This window comes from Procambarus clarkii, unplaced genomic scaffold (assembly GCF_040958095.1).
Source record: "Procambarus clarkii isolate CNS0578487 unplaced genomic scaffold, FALCON_Pclarkii_2.0 HiC_scaffold_326, whole genome shotgun sequence".
Classification (NCBI taxonomy): Eukaryota; Metazoa; Arthropoda; class Malacostraca; order Decapoda; family Cambaridae; genus Procambarus; species Procambarus clarkii.
The window spans coordinates 34991-52557 of NW_027189359.1; the positions used below are offsets into that span (position 1 = coordinate 34991).

Consider the following 17567-nt stretch of genomic DNA (forward strand, 5'->3'; position numbering starts at 1 on the left):
TGGCTTTGTTGCTGTGGACTCTTCCCTTTCACAGTATATACTCAAATGCTCTAATCTTTCTAACAAACGTGACTTAACATAAGCTTTCCCCCTTCCATTTCTTTCTTTATTCTCTTTCCCTTTCTTTCTCTCTTCTCCCTTTTTCTGTTCATTATGTCTTCTCCTACGCTCCCTTGCTAGTCCTCTTCTTATTCCTATTACCTATCTCCTTCGGTGGTTATAAATAGGAGCTGCCTCGTAGTGGGCCAATAGGCCTGCTGCAGTTCTCATTACTACTATCCCCATTACACCTGACTTTCCTCCTCAGCTCTCTCTTGCCTATTAATGCCTGTCCATACCTGTCCTCATCACAATCGACTTGAGAATGGTCCAGGACGGACCGAAAACGTCGTCGTCCTCTTCAATTTCTAGTGTGTGGTCTGGTCATACATATCTTCAGCCACGTTATTGTGACTCATCGCCTGCGTAATGAAGTGATAGCCGAGGCTATTTGAACCACCCAACCGCCGGCACTCGGATAGTAATCTTGGGCATAGCATTTTACCAAATCACCTCATTCTTTGGGGCACACGTGAGGAACACAAATGCGAACAAGCCTGAATGGTCCCCAGGACAATATGCAACTGAAAACTCACACCCCAGAAGTGACTCGAACCCATACTCCCAGAAGCAACGCAACTGGTATGTACAAGACGCCTTAATCCACTTGACCATCACGACCAGACATAATGAGGTGATTGCCGAGGCTATCGTCCGAGGCTGGGGTGGTTCAAATAGCGACGTTTGCGAGGCACTACACATCAAGAAGTCAACACCAGCAATCAACAGCCAATTAATGCACAACTATATTCTACCCACCTCAAGACTCCGCTCCAATATAGAAGCATCAAGAAATATGGACCAATAGGCTTTCTACAAACACTTCTATTCAATACCCATTGTTTCGTGTTCTGTCTTGTGTTGATGAAATTAATACCCTATTAATGCCACCTCTTGTTCTGTCTTGTGTTGATGAAATTAATACCCTATTAATGCCACCTCACCCCATCCACCTCACTCAAATGTAGATATAAAATCGGAGATGCGTAAGACTAGAAATAAAAATGAATTTTGGAGAATTGATTTTTGATTTACCTCCAACAGTGAAAAGAAATGTACGAAAGATTGAGAAAATTCGTGTTAGAATTATTAATCTTACTTTTTCGGTCATATTTAATAATATATATATATATATATATATATATATATATATATAATATATATATATATATATATATATATATATATACATATATATATATATATTATATAATATATATATATATATATATATATTATATATATGTCGTACCTAGTAGCCAGAACGCACTTCTCAGCCTACTATGCAAGGCCCAATTTGCCTAATAAGCCAAGTTTTCATGAATTAATTGGTTTTCGACTACCTAACCTACCTAACCTAACCTAACTTTTTCGGATACATAACCTAACCTAACCTATAAAGATAGGTTAGGTTAGGTTAGGTAGGGTTGGTTAGGTTCGGTCATATATCTACGTTAATTTTAACTCCAATAAAAAAAAATTGACCTCATACATAATGAAATGGGTAGCTTTATCATTTCATAAGAAAAAAAATAGAGAAAATATATTAATTCAGGAAAACTTGGCTTATTAGGCAAATCGGGCCTTGCATAGTAGGCTGAGAAGTGCGTTCTGGCTACTAGGTACGACATATATATATATATATATATATTTATTGTGACGGTAACGCGTTGGTGTTCGGCTGTTCAAAAGCTAGGGGTATGGCCTCGTCACATATAGAAACAAAAAATAGAAAATCTGGAACTTCGTCTGTGGTAAGGTAATGGGAAGACACACAAAACACAAATAAATTTAACAATGAGATTTTAATTACGTTAGAAAAGCAAAACATGAATAAAATGGACATATAAATTGGAACATAAAATCAACCAATCAAAATAATAAGAATAATCAAATGACAAAATGAAAAGTTACGTTAGGACAAGTGAGTAATAACAAGTGTATAACAAACAATGTAAATATGGATGCCGGAATATTGTCTTTAAGCTATCACCTCTCTTAGTACACGTAAGCCACAGTTTAGTCTACCAACGAGACGTGTTAACCTGATGAAAGCACTGGATATTCTGAGGTCTGGCGGTCGTGTGGCCGCAGACATCAGGAAGTGTGGTGAGTGGAGGGCAGGTGCAATTGGACCCGCACCCAATCAGCGATGAGCTGGCGACAGACAGGTAGTTTGGTGATTCGAGGTGGAGCAGGTGTTCCTGGCTGCATACGTTTTGTGCTCTGGCAAACCTTGGTGGAGTAGTTGTTGGATATTTCTTCCATACTAGTTTTATATAGATGTATAGCGACGTATTTTGGAGGGAAGAGCAGGCTCAATCTCTTGAAGGAGATTATCGTCACAATATATATATATATATATATATATATATATATATATATATATATATATATATATATATATATATATTATACTGTACATACATATATTTATTTTATTTATTTATTTATATACAAGATGATACAATGGATCATTAAAGTATATATGCTGGTGAGTGAGTGATACATTCTTGCACAACCACTAGTATACATAGCTGTGTACTTTACTGTATATGATACAGTCCTTGAATATGGGAATTTCATTATTAAAAGTACATGTCCAATAAAAGAATAGCTCATATATAAAAATTGATGACAATGCAAATACAAAATAAATTGTAATAAAACATTGAATTATTTTTAATGATCCTTCAGTGATAACCCATAAGAGTTAACACTAACTTTTGTAATTGTCTATGTCAATTGACAAATTGTAAAAAAAAAATCAATTAATTAATTTTGTAATTGAAATATTGCTACTGCAAATATTTATCTACCCAAACTTGACTTAGGGCCACTAAAACTAGTGGCCTCAACGAGGACAGGAAGCCGGCGGATTGTCAAAGGTCCCCCCCATTTGCCTTGATGATCCTGTCTAGGTGAAATTTAAAACCTAACTAGTTTTGGCATTTACGACTTCGGTGTGTAGGTGGTTCCATAGGCTTATAACCCTGAGGGTGAAAAAGCATCTGAACTCAGACCTACATTAAGGTTTGTTGAGTTTACATTAAGGTTTGTCAAGTTTTAAAACGTTGCTCCTTGTTTGTGTTACATCAGACCTTTTGAAGAAATTGTCAGGATCAACATCATCCAACTTTTTAAGTACAATATTTTAAAAGTTTAAATGAAATCTGCTGTGTCATGCCAGGTTTGTAGTGTTGTTAGGCCTGTGGCCCTCAACCCTTCCTGATACGAGACATGACTTGGCTAAGGAATGACTTGTTGCCCAGTGTTCACTTTCTCCAGAGCAGCTATGACCTAATGAAGATGAGGTCTCCATGTCTGGATACAGTCGTCCAAATGTGGATGCACCATAATATTTACAGTTGAATCAATTCCTTTTTTTTCTTAAAGTCAAAGATACGATTGATTACTCTAAGGGTTTGGTTTGCTTTTCTGACTACTGCTCCTACCTGTTGTGCAACTTTTAGTGAGTGATGGAGTAGCAACTTTTCGTCATCAATCTGCTGTAATGGAATGGTATTAATTTGGTATTTGTGGCTTGGGTTGTTATGCCCCACATGCAAGGTCTTGCATTTGTCGTTATTAAAGAGCATTTGCCAGTCTTCTGACCATTTGTGGAGTTCATGTAGATCTCTCTGTAAGACTTCAATATCATTATGCTTTCCCACTTTACCACTGATTTGCGAGTCATCTGTAAATTTGATGATGAGGTTTGTAATATTTTCATCTTTGTCATTAATGTATATGACAAAAAGGGATGGTCCCACTTGTTATGCTTGTATCACTCACCTTGTATCACACAAGGGATGTGTTCGAGGTTTTGAAGTGCATGGATGAATGGAATTAATTGTTCCACACCACATTGAACTTGGACCCAACTGTCAATTAGGTTAACCCATGTATAGGATTCCAAAACTGTACAACCATGTTAGAACACTTGTTAGCATGATTTTTGGAAGAAAGTGCTCTTTTTAGGGGGACAAGCAGCCAGAGTGTATTTACCTGAATTTACTGGATTTTAGCTGTGAGCCACTAACACACTACTGGCCTCAACGAAGACAGGAAGCTGGCAGCTTGTCAAAGGTCCCGACATTTGCCATGATGATTTTTTTCAAGCTGGACTTTAAAATTTAATGGAGTTTTGGCATGAACAGCTTCGGTGGGTAGTTGGTTCCAAGGGTTTATAACCCGGTAGGTGAAAAAAAAACATGTGTTTTCAGTCCTACATTGTGGCTTGTTGAGTTTGACACCATTGATCCTTGTTTGTGTTACATCTGACCTTATGAGAAAATTGTCTGGATCAACATCCTCCAAATTGTTAAGTATTTTAAATGTTTCGATGAGATCTGCCTCGCCTTGCCTGCCTTGCAGTGTTAGCCCCGAGGCACTCAATCGTTCCTGGTACGAGAGTCTACTTAGCTTTGGAATGATTTTTGTCGCTTAGTGCTGTACTTTCTCCAGAGTAGCCATGTCCTTCTGAAGATGAGGTCTCCATGCTTGGATGCAATAATCCAAGTTAAGGGCACACCAGAGATTCATGCAGTTGAATCAGCACCAACTGTTACTTGAAGTCCTAGGGATTGGTTAGGTCTTTTTGGTACTGCTGCTCCCACCTGTTGTGCAACTTAAAGTGAATTGTGGATATTGACTCCAGTGTATTTTTCTTCATCTATCTACTGCAAGGTAATGTTATTAATTTGGTAGTTGTGACGTAGGTTGTTATGCCCCACATGCAAAGTCTTGCATTTCTTGAGATTAAAAAAGCATGATGCCAAGCTGATAGGACAGTAGTTGTCAGCTGATTTTTTTTAATAGGGGTGACATTTGCATATTTCCAAGTTATGGTTACTATCCCTTGGTCCAGAGATTTTCTGATAAGCAGTTTCAGTGGTAGGCATAGTTCATCTGCTGGTTCCTTTATGATTTTGGATTGAATTCCATCCACACCTGGGGCTTTTGAGCCTTTTAATTTGTCAATGCTCTTGCAGATTATGTCGCACATTGTGGGTATATTTCTTAATTCATTCTCTTCACCTCCTTCAAACATTTGTGTGGGTGTTGGGATGTCATCTAACCTTTCTAGTGTGCACACTGATGTAAAGTATTCATTCTGTGAGTTTGCTGCCCCTTTATCGTCCATTATAACTTGGTTAGTCTCATCTTTTATCTGTTCTACCAAGTACTCTGTTTTGGTTTTACTTCTTATACAGTTAAGTATAGGCATAGAACGACTTGGGAAAATACTTTCTTATGGGAAAGTTTTCTTTCATTGTTTCTTTTGTTTGATCTGATTACCTGGGTGGCTGAGTTTAGGGCCCTTATATATATATATCATAATCAATGATGTTCATAGATTTATACCTTCTCCAGAGGGTCTGCTTAGTTATCAAAGCTCATTTTACTACATGTTTCGTCCATCTAGTTCCCTTTTTTATCTATTTCTCCTTTTTGGCCCATATATTTTGAACGAGTTCAGGAATGACCCATTTATTTCCACTAGGCTTATATCAAGGTCCGCTGGTGTTGGTATAGAGGATTGTAAGTGTTTGCTGGGGGCATGTTGGATGGCAAGTGTTCGCTGTCGTTGTGTTGGACAGTAAGTGGTCGCTGTCGTTGTGTTGGACAGTAAGTGTTCGCTGTCGTTGTGTTGGGCAGCAAGTGTTCGCTGTCGTCGTGTTGGACAGTAAGTGTTCGCTGTCGTTGTGTTGGACAGCAAGTGTTCGCTGTCGTCGTGTTGGACAGTAAGTGTTCGCTGTCGTTGTGTTGGACAGTAAGTGGTCGCTGTCGTTGTGTTGGACAGCAAGTGTTCGCTGTCGTTGTGTTGGACAGTAAGTGTTCGCTGTCGTTGTGTTGGACAGTAAGTGTTCGCTGTCGTCGTGTTGGACAGTAATTGTTCGCTGTCGTTGTGTTGGACAGTAAGTGTTCACTGTCGTCGTGTTGGACAGTAACTGTTCACTGTCGTCGTGTTGGACAGTAAGTGTTCGCTGTCGTCGTGTTGGACAGTAAGTGTTCACTGGGATGTATCGTGCAAACAGAGAGGTCCCAGGACAGAGCCCCGAGGCACTCCACCCACAACACCCATTAGTGGTAGGACGGTGTTATGGCAGGTAAATTTAAACGGTCAATTTAAAGTGGTCTCTCCTAACCTGCCAGAGGACCCAAAACAGAAAACGGGACAGTAAGTCACCTTCGCCAGCCGCTTCCATTTTCTAGTACGACAATTTTTGGCCTTATATAACGCCTACGATCGAAATGCGACGTTCTTTGTAGGAGGACAGGTTGGCCTACCCAATAAATGTGTAGGTGTATTACACATTATCTGACGTAACCTACAACCTTTCTCAAGGTGGTGTATACAATGTTGTGATTATACAGTGTTGTAGTTTGTATACAGTACCTCAGGATGTCTCCCACAACAGTTAACTAACTCCCGGGTACCTACCTACCTCCACTCTTTCTTTACACCACTAAACACGACTACAGGAAGGATTGGACTACAGGAAGGATTAGGGTACAGGAAGGATTGGGCTACAGGAAGGATTGGGCTACAGGAAGGATGAGGGTACAGGAAGGATTGGGCTACAGGAAAGATTGGGCTACAGGAGGACTTGGGCTACAGGAAGGATTGGGCTACAGGAAGGATTGGGCTACAGGAAAGATTGGGCTACAGGAAGGACTGGGCTACAGGAAGGATTGGGCTATAGGAAGGATTGGGCTACAGGAAGGATTAGAATATAGGAAAGATTGGGCTACAGGAAGGATTGGGCTACAGGCAGGATTGGGCTACAGGAAAGATTGGGCTACAGGAAGGATTGAGCTACATCTCCAAATGTATATTTGCCAGATAATTTGGCACTAAAAACTAAACGCATATATTATTGTTTAGACTAAATCCGCTACTCATTACTTTCCTGAAGTTGTCGTATATACACTACAAAATCTGAGTGTAAATCACGACAATTAACACGTGATGAAAAATGTGACAGTGTCAGACCACGAAGGAAGAATTGAAACAGGAATTTCCTTAAGTACTTTCGTATTTAATAATACATCTTCAGAAGGGTGTTTAAATTCTTCCTTCGAGGTCTGACATTGTCACTACAGAACATGAATGTATTTCAAATCAAATCAAATGTTTATTTAGGTAAGGTACATACATACAAGAGATTTTACAAAGAGTGATGGATTTATAGATAGGGCTAATACATACAATGCCTAAAGCCACTATTACGCAAAGCGTTTCGGGCAGGAAACGATGCAACAATGAATAATGAGAACAATCATTATATGGATGGCGTAATAACAGGGGAGCATTAGCGCCTCTGGTGGTCAGATGCTTAACTGTATTAGAGGTTGATAGTTTACATATTATGGTGAAGTAAGGGTGAGTGGCGCGTCTGGGAGTCCCGCTTCTTAACGTGTGGCTCAGTTGTCGACCAGCCGCCGCCTGGCAAGGGTCACGTTGATTACCAGTGAGCAAATAAATTTGTGTTGCAGATATCTTTATATAGAAAGGATTGTTCGGGGTATGTTTTATGTTGTTATTCCTTATTATTTTGTATATTTTATGTATTTAGACAAAATATAGAGGTGATTGTCAGGTGGCAGCCATAGGTGTACCCGCTAGTTAAGTCATTAGGGTGCTTGTGGTGGCCTTAATAGCCATGCCAGTAGTTAGCCATCAATCTTGAAGTTATCTTTAGATGATTTCGGGACTTAGCATCCCCGCGGCCCGGTCCTCGACCAGGCCTTCTTTTTGTTATACATCCCCGAGAAGCAGCCCGTAGCAGCTGTCTAACTCCCAGGTACTTATTTACTGATAGGTAAACAGGTTCATCAGAGTGAAAGAAAGTGGCCATTTATTTCAGCCTCCACCGGGGATCGAACCCGGAACCTCAAGATTACGAATCCGAAGCGCTGTCCACTCGGCTGTCAGGCCCCTTAAAACAACCCAAAGAGAAATCTTCGACATATTTTGATGAAAATCTGAATGAAACTAGAAATTTTGGCCACAGATTGTGTGAAGATGGTGGGGGGGGGGGGTGGGGGGTGGATTAGGGGGGTGCAGGTTAGTACGATGAGCATGATTCAGAATGATGGAAGGAGAAGGGCTCGTATGATGAATTGACCTAAGGGCCACCATCTACAGTGGCCTCGGGGACAGGACGGCGGCGCCTTGTCAAAGGTCAGCCTTCCTACTCCCCCCCCCCTTATTTTATTGAGGATTTGTCTTGTGTATATTGTGAACAAGAGGAATGACTCGGCATTTACGACTTGAGTGGTTGAGCGGGTTCATGGGTTAATGACCCTATGGGGGGAACAACACATCTGTTTTCAGTGTTACATTGTGGCTTGTTGAGCTTGAAGCAGTTGTCCAGCCTGTATGTGTCATATATGACATTTTAGAGAAGTGGTCTGTATGAATGACCTCCAACTTTGTCAGTATTACAAAGGCCTCGGCTGTTATTTATTTATTTATATATCTACCATAAGTTACGTTGGGTTTCTGAGAGTACACAACATGATGTGTTTTCATTCTTGTAAAGCCACTAGTACGCATAGCGCTTCGGGCAGGGCCTTAATCTAACAGATAATATTAAGTAGGTAATTTCAAGGAAAATTTATAGGCTAATCTATCAAAATCTATAACAATTTAAACATTTATAGTGTTAGTCCTTCAAAGATTCGAGGTAGTGACAGTTGAACAAGTTCTGGCATGATTGTTGTTGCTGTCTTGAACTTTATACAATGCGGAAAATCATTGATATCTTTTTGAAGTGAGGTTTCCATATTAGGCCTTGTTACGACCCTGGGTTCTCCAGTGGAAACCAGAGGTCAAAATTGAGCTATTAAACTTTCTGGTAGTACAGTTGGGCATCTAGAATGTCAATTGTTTGTATCTTCCCTGCCAGACGTAAGACTATTATTGTTTCTCAAAGAGCATTTAAAGACTGAGCTGGGGTTGATTATTAAATAATAACATAGGCACCAACGTTGCTTACTAATACTTTCTAATCATTCATAAAGTAACAATACGTTGCATAGGGGAAGATCTTTAATGTGCTTAGCTGCACGATCAATTAGGCTCCTCCCGGCACCACGATGAGGGAGGCAGCTGGTGGCTAGCTCGCTCTTCTCTGTGGCTGGTGTCGTGCGGTTAAGACCTACTCGGTGGCTGTATCCCTACTCTCCTTCCTTCTCCTCTTACTTATTTCCCTTACCTGAAGTTCCTGTATCCTTAAGCTAAGTACGGGGCATTAGTGAGTGTGCCTACTCTGGTAGTAACTATTGGTGAGACCTGGGGTTAGTATTTGCCAGTGTTTTGTTTACCCTAAGTGTTGTGTTTTGTATTAGGGTACCACATGGTCTCACTACCCTAGCTGCATCCAGCTTCAGTGCTTATCCAGTAGTACTTTACCCTAGCTTGTTATTAGTGTAAACCTTGTATCCTGTCTAGGTGGACCAAGGCTTTTAACGTAAGATAGTGTGGTAAAGTTATTATTATTATTGTTATTGGTGTGAGTGTATATGGGGGGTTGTTAAGGGGTTAATAAATAAGTACATGAATTACAGAGTATCTCTTCTTCCAAGGTGGGAGCGCAGTGATCAACCCTTAGACTAACATATATGGTCTTGTAGCACGTTATTACTACTGTGGATAGTTTATTTTGGGGGCCGGGCCTTTTAGCTCTCCCATATTTGATACTCTTGTCTTCTAACTACCTTTACCCTTGAATAGTACCAGTACCCCATAGAAGCCCCACTCATATCAGTTGTAACAGGCCTACACAGTAGGCCAGATGGGACCACAACAGAGACTCGTACAGTTGAATATTCAATGTTGTTCGTTTAAGTCAAAGATTCGTTTAACTATTCTTAAGGATTGTTTTCATATTAACTGAGTCCCAGATGTTTAATGGCTGGTACATCATAACTCCTAGGTAATATTGGCTTAAATTTACCAGAGAGCCACCATTTGTCCATAGTGCCTTCTACGGCAACAGGAAGCCGGCGGCTTGTCAAAGGTTCCCCTACGGTTCCTGAGGAGTTTGTCTATCTGTATTTTGAGTGCATACACTGCTGCATTATGACATTAAAGGTAGTTTGATAATATGTACACGGTGTCTTGTAGCTAAGCTAAAGGTGACATGTAATGTTTAGCAACAAGTCAGCCTAGATTGTTTAGTGTTAACGACTAGGGCGATGGAGTGGTCATATCAGGATAGCAATTGTGCAGATAAATGGGGAAGATTATTGCATACGAGGAGTCACAATAACGGGGGCTGAAATATGTTGACCAAACCACACACTAGAAAGTGAAAGGACGACTAGATAATTGTTTATCTAATAGATGGAAGATGTTAATTGTTTGCATCTTGTTTACTCTGCGATGTAAAATGAATTCACCTGTAAATGGTCATTTTTAACAATGTAACCACTAGGCTTCTAACGTTGGTTTAGTGCTCAGAGACCATATACTGTACTTAAGAGGTTTTAAACATATTATTTATATAATTTAGGCCAATAGACAGCTAAATAAATTAATAATACACAGTACTTTTAACTAAGGTTAGCTAAAGGTTTGTTTTAGTGGAAGACCGTAATAAGGTAATGTGTTTCTATGTAACTTTAAAAGAACATTGATGCTTTACCATAGCCTCATGAGTCCAAGACAAAACTGTACCCCGTTAGGCTATTGCAGTCTTATCAGTCTTGCCTACTCGCTATTGTTGATACAATCTGTAATTAATCTCCATTGCAATTACACCTTTTCCAGTGATTGGTTCTATTGTTCTTGAAATTCATAATTATATTTTCCTACTCGATTGTATTTGAAATAAACTGTTTATACTTACCCTGGTGCTACATAGCCTTGCTGGTTTGGTGCCTTCTTTTGATAATTACTTACTTATACTTGTTCTTAATATATGTAAAAAATATTTTTTCAGGAGTGTGGCACGTGTGGACAAGTGTTGGATCAGAGGAGTCAAGGTAAAGTGCTTATTTAACAACTAGTTCTGGGGAGGAGCGGGTGGAACTAGATGGACGTAGAAAACTTTACACTCTTGTTACACTAACACTGGTTTGTGCCTCGGAGAGGCTGCAGGATCCAGTAAGTTCAGTAGAACTTCGGTTTCAACTCCTTTTGACCATGTCGTAGCTCAGTCGATTACGGCAGCGTCTGGGATGCTCTCGGATGCAGGTTTGAATCCTCGTTCCGGCCCTTGTGGATTTGTACACTCTTGTTAACAGGCTGAGAGCTTTTCTTTCCCATAGATTTATTTATAGAAGAGTTAGCAATAAGTCGGCTGGGTTAAATTAACGTATTGTTTTTAGGCCTCATTTAGATTATGCAGTTCAGTTTTGATCGCCATGCTAAACAATGGACATAATTCACTAGAACACGTCAGTTAGGATGACAAAGTTAATCCCGCAAGTTATAAAGCTTCCGTATGAAGAGATGTTGGAAAAACCTTAACGTGACATGATTGAAGTGTACAAGTGGATGAATGGGCATAACAAGGGAGTTATTGATAAGGCTTTAAATGAAGATAAGTTTAGATTTAGGAAATACCTGGGTAAACACTGGTTTGGTAACTGGGTTGTGGATTTGTGGAACAAATTACCGGATCATGTGCAGACGACGAGTCACAATAACGTGGCTGAAGTATGTTGACCAGACCACACACTAGAAGGTGAAGGGACGACGACGTTTCGGTCCGTCCTGGACATTCTCCTGTCTATTGTGGATCATACTACTGGATCACTGGATCCATATTACTGGATCATAATAGGCATAGGAATCTTTGATTGGTTGAAGCTTAGGTTAGACGTATATGAATGAGTGTGGGTGGATATAAATAGGTGGTGATACGTGCAGGCCAATAGGCTATCTGCAGTTTCTTGACTTACGTTCTACTAGTTTACACTCAGAACGCGACTATCCAATCAACTTACATCTGTATCCTCAATTGCTGCTAGGTGATCAAGGGCGAACATTTAACCTTGAATGTTTAATACAAACCAAATGATGGGTAGCAAAGATGTGTGGTAAGGTAAAAGCTGGGTGGCGAGGCAAGTTTTGGAGTAGTGAAGACTTAGAATATTGTTCAATGTGGGTGACAAAGACTTGCTGTGAAGAGTAGGTAAAGAATAAATTGAGAGATAGGAGAATTATCTTAAGATTAGACTTGGACTGGCTGGCATATGCATTATATATCATTAATGCATATGCCATGGGGGGGGGGAGTTTTTCCCCAAAGGCATAAACTGCTAGGTCAGGTCATCCACAAACCCATATCCAATGACTCCAAGGTCATGGGAAGCTTGACCTTCTTATGAAGTTAGAGGATTGTTGGTGGGTTTGTGGATTTGGAATGAGGGAAGAGGCGGGCTGGATGAGGCAGTTTATGTCTTGGGAAATATTTGTAATCATTTTATTTAGAGATGAGTGTGAGCAGAAATGACACGCTATAGTAGTAATTTATAGTGAAGATGATAATGTATTTTCCAAATGAGAAAAAATTATGCGTGGCGAAAACTTAAGTTGAGATAAATGTATGTTGTCAACAGCTCTACAATAAAAGATTTCGTTGTGGAAGAGATTCCCGCCGAAAGGTCGGCCATCTTGGCGCGCAGTTTGAACGCTCCTGGCTGGACTTTCTTTCCACACCTCGCCTGGAGCTCATCTTTGAATTCAGCTGGCTTTTTTGGGCCAGTGTGTGCTCACTGCAGCTATCCAGGGGCTCACAGCATCAGGGGAGGCCGGAGCCTCCCTAATGGACGCCATTTTTTGGAGCCAAATTCTGGCTCTATGCACGCATTCGCAGTTTGATATTACGATTTTTTATACCCAAAATATGCCAAGTGCTGAAAGCGGCAATGAGTCACATTTTAAACAAACTCCCCTGCAGTTTTCAAAATATCCCAAACATACCAATTTCAAGGCTCTGAGCCATATTTTGGAGCCAAATTCTGGCTCTCTGCACGTATTCGCAGTTTGAAATTGCTACATTTTTATACCCAACATATGCCTAGTACTGAAAGCGGCAGTGAGTCACATTTTGAACAAACTCCCCTGCAGTTTTCAAAATATCCCAATTTCGAGGCCTGAGCCATATTTTGGAGCCAAATTCTGGCTCTCTGCACGTATTCGCAGTTTGAAATTAAAACTTTTTATACCCAACATATGCCAAGTACTGAATGCGGTGTTTGGTCACATATGTCCCAAACCTCCCTACAGTTTTAAAAATATCCCAAACATTCCAATTTCGAGGCTTGAGCCACATTTTAGAGCCAAATTTAGAATCTCTGCACGTATTCGCAGCTTGATATAACGACTTTTTTATACCCAACAAATGCCAAGTCCTGAGAGTTGCAGTGAGTCACATTTTGCACAAACTCCCCTGCAGTTTTCGAAATATCCCAAATATCCCAATTTCGAGGCCTGAGCCATTATTTGGAGTCAAATTCAGGCTATCTGCACGTATTCGCAGTTTGAAATTACGACTTTTTATACCCAACATATGCGAAGTACTGAAAGCAGCATTTGGTCACATTTGTCCCAAATCCCCCTGCAGTTTTCAAAATATCCCAAACATCCCAATTTCGAGGCCTGAGCCATATTTTGGAGCCAAATTTTGGCTCTATTCACCGTATTCGCAGTTTGAAATTGCGAATTTTTTTATACCCAACATATGCCAAGTACTGAAGCGGCGTTTGGTCTCATTTGTCCCAATCCACCCTGCAGTTTTCAAAATATCCCAAACATCCAAATTTCGAGCCTGAGCCGTATTTTGAAGCCAAATTCTGGCTCTCTGCGCGTAATTCGCAGTTTGAAATTACGACTTTTTATACCCAACATATGCCACGTACTGCAAGCGGCGTTTGGTCAAATTTGTCCCAAACCCCTCTGCAGTTTTCAAAATATCCAAAACATGCCAATTTCGAGCCTGAGCCATGTTTTAGAGCCAAATTTTGGCTCTATGCACGTATGTCGCATTTTTAAATTACGACTTTTTATACCCAACATATGCCTAGTTCTGAAAGCAGCAATGAGTCACATTTTGCACAAACTCCCCTGCAGTTTACGAAATATCCCCAATATCCCAATTTCGAGGCCTGAGCCATATTTTGGAGCCGAATTCTTGCTCTCTGCACGTATTCGCAGTTTGAAATTGCGACTTTTTTATACCCAACATATGCCAAGTACTGAAAGCGGCGTTTGGTCACATTTGTTCCAATCCCCCTTGCAGTTTTCAAAATATCCCAAACATCCCAATTTCGAGGCCTGAGCGATATTTTGGAGATAAATGTGTGTCTCTGCACGTATTCGCAGTTTGAAATTACTACTTTTTTATACCCAACATATGCAAAGTACTGAAAGCGGCGTTTGGTCACATTTGTCCCAAACCTCCCTGCAGTCTTCAAAATATCCGAAACATCCCAATTTCGAGGCCAGAGTCATATTTTGGAGCCAAATTCTGGCTCTCTGCACGTATTCGCAGTTTGAAATTACGAATTTTTTTATACCCAAACATATGCCAAGTCCTGAAAGCGGCAGTGAGTCACATTTTGCATAAACTCCCCTGCAGTTTACAAAATATCCCAAATATCCCAATTTCGAGGCCTGAGCCATTTTTTGGAGCCAAATTCTGGCTCTCTGCACGTATTTGCAGTTTGAAATTGCGACTTTTTTATACCCAACATATGCCAAGAACTGAATGCGGCGTTTGGACACATTTGTCCCAATCCCCCCTGCTGTTTTCAAAATATATCAAACATCCCAATTTCGAGACCTGAGCCATATTTTAGAGCCAAATTCAGGCTCTCTGCACGTATTCGCAGTTTGAAATTACGACTTTTTATACCCAACAAATGCCAAGTACTGAAAGCGGCAGTGAGTGACATTTTTCACAAAACTCCCCTGCAGTTTTCAAAATATCCCAAATATCCCAAATTCGAGACCTCAGCCATATTTTGGAGCCAAATTCTGCCTCTCAGCACGTATTTGGCAGTTTGAAATTGCGAATTTTTATACCCAACATATGCCGAGCACTGAAAGCAGCAGTGAGTCACATTTTGCACAAACTCCCCTGCAGGTTTCAAAATATCCAAAATTCCCAAATTTCGAGGCCTGAGCCATGTTTTAGAGCCAAATTTTGGCTCTATGCACGTATTCGCAGATTTAAATTACGACTTTTTATACCCAACATATGCCTAGTTCTGAAAGCAGCAATGAGTCACATTTTGCACAAACTCCCCTGCAGTTTACGAAATATCCCCAATATCCCAATTTCGAGGCCTGAGCCATATTTTGGAGCCGAATTCTGGCTCTCTGCACGTATTCGCAGTTTGAAATTGCGACTTTTTTATACCCAACATATGCCAAGTACTGAAAGCGGCGTTTGGTCACATTTGTCCCAAACCTCCCTGCAGTCTTCAAAATATCCGAAACATCCCAATTTTGAGGCCAGAGTCATATTTTGGAGCCAAATTCTGGCTCTCTGCACGTATTCGCAGTTTAATATTACGAATTTTTATACCCATCATACGCCAAGTACTGAAAGCAGCAGTGAGTCACATTTTGCACAAACTCCCCTGCAATTTTCACAATATCCCAAACATCCCAATTTCGAGGCCGGAGCCATATTTTGGTGCCAAATTCTGGCTCTCTGCACTTATTCGCAGTTTGAAATTACGAATTTTTTATACCCAACAAATGCGAAGTACTGAAAGCAGCGTTTGGTCACATTTGTTATAAACCTCCAAGCAGTTTTCAAAATATCACTACCATCTTAATATCGAGGCCAGAGCCATATTTTCGAGCCAAATTCTGGCTCTCTGCACGTATTCGCAGTTTAATATTACGAATTTTTATACCCATCATACGCCAAGTACTGAAAGAAGCAGTGAGTCACATTTTGCACAAACTCCCCTGCAATTTTCAAAATATCCCAAATATCCCAATTTCGAGGCGCGAGCCATATTTTGGAGCCAAATTCAGGCTGTCTGCACGTATTCGCAGTTTGAAATTACTAATTTTTATACCCAACATATGCGAATTACTGAGAGCGGCGTTTGGTAACATTTGTCCCAAACCTCCCTGCAGTTTTCAAAATATCCCAAACATCACAATTTCGAGGCCTGAGCTTTATTTTGGAGACAATTTGTGTGTCTCTGCACGTATTCGCAGTTTGAAATTACTACTTTCTTATACCCAACATATGCAAAGTACTGAAAGCGTCGTTTGGTCACATTTGTCCCAAACCTCCCTGCAGTCTTCAAAATATCCGAAACATCCCAATTTTGAGGCCAGAGTCATATTTTGGAGCCAAATTCTGGCTCTCTGCACGTATTCGCAGTTTGATATTACGACTTTTTATATCCAACATATGACAAGTACTGAAAGTGGCAGAGAGTCACATTTTGCACAAACTCCCCTGCAGTTTTCGAAATATCCCAAATATCCCAATTTCGAGGCCTGAGCCATTATTTGGAGTCAAATTCAGGCTCTCTGCACGTATTCGCAGTTTGAAATTACGACTTTTTATACCCAACATATGCGAAGTACTCAAAGCAGCATTTGGTCACATTTGTCCCAAATCCCCCTGCACTTTTCAAAATATCCTAAACATGCCAATTTCGAGACCTGAGCCATATTTTGGAGCAAAATTTTGGCTCTATTCACGTATTCGCAGTTTGAAATTGCGACTTTTTTATACCCAACATATGCCAAGTACTGAAAGCGGCGTTTGGTCACATTTGTCCCAATCCTCCCAGCAGTTTTCAAAATATCCCAAACATCCCAATTTCGATGCCTGAGCCATATTTTGGAGCCAAATTCTGGCTCTCTGCACGTATTCGCAGTTTGAAATTACGACTTTTTATACCCAACATATGCCAAGTACTGAAAGCGGCAGAGAGTCACATTTTGCACAAACTCCCCTGCAGTTTTCAAAATATCCCAATTTCGAGGCCTGAGTCATATTTTGGAGTCAAATTCAGGCTCTCTGCACGTATTCGCAGTTTGAAATTACAACTTTTTATCCGCAACATATGCCAAGTACTGAATGCGGCATTTGGTCACATATGTCCCAAACTTCCCTGCAGTTTTCAAAATATCCCAAACATCCCAATTTCGAGGCCTGAGCCACATTTTAGAGCCAAATTTAGCCTCTCTGCACGTATTCGCAGCTTGAAATAACGACTTTTTATACCCAACATATGCCAAGTACTGAAAGTGGCAGTGAGTCACATTTTGCACAAACTCCCCTGCAGTTTTCAAAATATCCCAAATATCCCAATTTCGAGGCCTGAGCCATATTTTGGAGCCAAATTCTGGCTCTCTGCACGTATTCGCAGTTTGAAATTACGACTTTTTATACCCAACATATGCCAAGTCCTGAGAGCGGCAGTGAGTCACATTTTGCACAAACTCCCCTGCAGTTTTCGAAATATCC

General features: G+C 40.5%; 1 long non-coding RNA gene across 1 annotated transcript in view; it reads left to right on the plus strand.

The window, feature by feature from the left end:
- The window catches only part of LOC138361371 (uncharacterized), a 31291-nt gene extending 20193 nt beyond the window's left edge, over positions 1-11098 (plus strand). Inside the window, exon 3 of the long non-coding RNA XR_011226933.1 lies at positions 11055-11098. This is a non-coding gene — a long non-coding RNA (uncharacterized lncRNA). The remainder of the gene's footprint in view (positions 1-11054) is intronic.
- Positions 11099-17567: the final 6469 nt, after the last annotated feature.